At 38.5% G+C, this 2,953-nt stretch overlaps 1 non-coding gene across 1 annotated transcript; it reads right to left on the reverse strand.

The window, feature by feature from the left end:
- Positions 1-1,713: 1,713 nt before the first annotated feature.
- LOC133787274 (small nucleolar RNA R71) lies at positions 1,714-1,820 on the reverse strand. The gene has a single exon (XR_009872304.1). It is a non-coding gene; the product is annotated as a small nucleolar RNA R71 (small nucleolar RNA).
- Between the last annotated feature and the right edge of the window lie 1,133 nt (positions 1,821-2,953).

A 2,953-nucleotide genomic window follows, 5' to 3' on the forward strand; every position in this document is an offset into this window, starting at 1 on the left:
TGGGCATCAACCCAGAAATCGTCGACACGGGCCGCGGCATGGCTAGAGAGGGCCGCGGCATGGAGAGAACAATTCGCCCAGGAATTTAGACACGGGCCGCGGCATGGTGTATGTAGAGCCGCAACCCGCCTCTTTTAAAAATTAAATCCTAGGTTTTTATAAGGCAAAAAATAGAGAAGAAAGAGACATACGGACTAGGGGAGAAGTTCTTGCTTGAAGGCTGAAGGCTTGGAGTATTTTTATCTACATGTTTTTCTTCTACTTTCTGATGTTATCTTTAATTTTCGTTGTGATTAGCATTATGATTATGAACTAATTTTCTGTTTAGGATGTTTAATTAAATCACTTGAATCCCTTTTATGAACTAATGCAATTTCAATTCTCTTCTTCAATTCCATATAACTTGATCTTATAGACTCATTATTGATTGGCCATCTATAATCATATATATATATATGTTTTTAAGTCAAAATCTGAGAAGTGAGATTTGAATCTGCTGTGGTTATATTGGACATAATTCTAATTTGGAACGAAAATATCTGAATTAATTGTGTAATTGTTTATTAAGTTGTCAAGATTAATGCTACCTTTGTGGTTCAATTTACCATAGAAATATAAGAAATTGTCACCTACGTTGAGTTTATAATTCATAGTATGATTATAGGCTGCTGTATCAACTTGTTAATTGAATTAGGCAAAAAGAAGAAGAACTCATACTTTGCATTAGGGAATAATAGGGAGGATAGTTGATGAGATTAAATATCCTAATTGTTTCTTCAGTGGTTAAATTAAGAGTGTTACTATTAGTTGTTATTCCATTTAATTTTTAATTACTGTTTCTGAACTTTACAGTTTCTGTTGCTGTGTTTACAAAAATCAAGAATTTTAATTTATCAAATAGAAAGAGAAATTAATTGATTGGTAATTGATAATTCAGTCCTTGAGGACGATACTTGGTTTTTACCATTTTATTACAAATTGTGATTGTGTGCACTTGCATAGCAAAAATATCGCAACAAGATTTTGGCGCCGTTGCCGGGGACTGAAAATAATTATCAATTTCAGTCTAATTAATTTTTATTCTAATTTGATTTTAATTTCACTTGTTTCTAATCTGTTTAGTTGCTTAATTTGTCTATCTCAGGTGAATTTTGGTATATGCATGGCAGAAGAGGAGCAGACAGTCTTGTTCCTTTGAATCCTGAGATTGAAAAGTCTTGCAAGCAAATCAGAAAGAACAAGAGGGAGGCCCAGAAATCTGTGAAGATGGCACAGAATGAAGGGGATAGCAGGAATGTTCTAATTCCTGGAATTGTACAAGGGGGTCAGGCTCAGAACAATGCTGAGAGGAGCCTGAGAGATTATGTATTGCCCACTCTGGCGGGAGTACAAAACAGTATACGCCCACCAGCTGTAGAGGCTAACAACTTTGAAATCAAGCCAGCTATTCTACAAATGGTGCAATCCTCTGTTCAATTTAATGGGTTGCCTTCTGAAGATCCTCACACCCATTTGTCTAATTTTTTGGAGCTGTGTGGAACTTTTAGATACAATGGGGTGAGTGATGACGCAATTAAACTGAGGTTTTTCCCATTTTCTTTGAGGGACAGAGCTAAAAGTTGGCTGAACTCGTTGCAACCAAACTCTATTGTCACCTGGCAAGATCTAGCTCAGAAGCTTTTGTCAAAATTCTTCCCTCCGTCCAAAGCTGCTAAATTGAGGGGAGAGATCAATAATTTTTGCCAGAATGAAGGAGAGTCTTTGTATGAAGCTTGGGAACGGTTCAAGGAACTCTTGAGAAGATGTCCTCATCATGGCATTGAACAGTGGATGTTAGTACAAAATTTTTACAATGGTTTATGTCCTACAACCAGAACCATTATTGATGCTGCAGCGAGTGGCAGTTTTATGAGCAAGAGTGCAACTGGTGCTTATGAGCTGCTGGAGGACATGGCCACCAATAATCATCAGTGGTCTGAGGAAAGATCATCGGGGGTCAGAAAGGTAGCTAGGGTGCATGAGCTGGATGCAATCACTGCTCTAACAGCACAAGTAGCCTCCTTGACAAAACAGTTACAACAGAGTACTGTATCTGCTAATGCGGTTCAAATGGCAGCTAGGTGTGAAATCTGTAGTGGCCCTCACTCTTTTGATCAGTGTCCTACCAGTATTAATAGTAACACTCCGATGGATCAAGCTCAGGTTCAAGCAGTGGAAAACTTTCAGAGGCCAGTAAATAATCCATTCGCCAATTCTTACAATCCTGGGTGGCGAAATCATCCTAATTTTTCTTGGAGGAATAATCAGGGCCAGCAACCTCAGTTTCAGGGTCAGGTTCAGAATAATATGCATCAGCAACCAATGCATCAAGCCTCTTCATCACAACAGCCTAGGCCTTAACAATCAATGAATCAAGCTCCACCTGAAAGGCCTAATGAACTGCAAGCTGCATTATTGACCCTCACCAACACTCAAACTCAGTTTATGACATAAACTCGCTCATCTATCAGGAATCTTGAGATGCAAGTTGGTCAATTGGCAAATATGTTACAAAGTAGGCCTCAAGGAAATTTGCCAAGTAATACAGAGGTGAATCCTAAAGAGCAGTGCAATGCAATCTCTTTGAGGAGTGGGAAGAAGTTGGAAGAGCCAGTCAAGAAGTCTATACCTGCACCAAAAGTTGAAGTTGAGAATGAGGGTAAGGTAGAAGAAGAGGTTATTGAAGACCTTGAGAAGAATCAGTCACCAGTGAGTTATGAGCACCACATCAAGATTCCATATCCTCAGCGACTTCAAAAGAAGACACTTGACAAACAATTTTCGAAGTTTGTAGATATTTTTCGAAAACTTCACATTAACATACCTTTTGCTGAGGCACTTGAAAAAATGCCAAGTTATGTGAAGTTTATGAAGGAAATACTATCCAAGAAGAGGAAGATGGAGGATTATGAGA

The sequence above is a fragment of the Humulus lupulus genome, chromosome 6 (assembly GCF_963169125.1).
Source record: "Humulus lupulus chromosome 6, drHumLupu1.1, whole genome shotgun sequence".
Classification (NCBI taxonomy): Eukaryota; Viridiplantae; Streptophyta; class Magnoliopsida; order Rosales; family Cannabaceae; genus Humulus; species Humulus lupulus.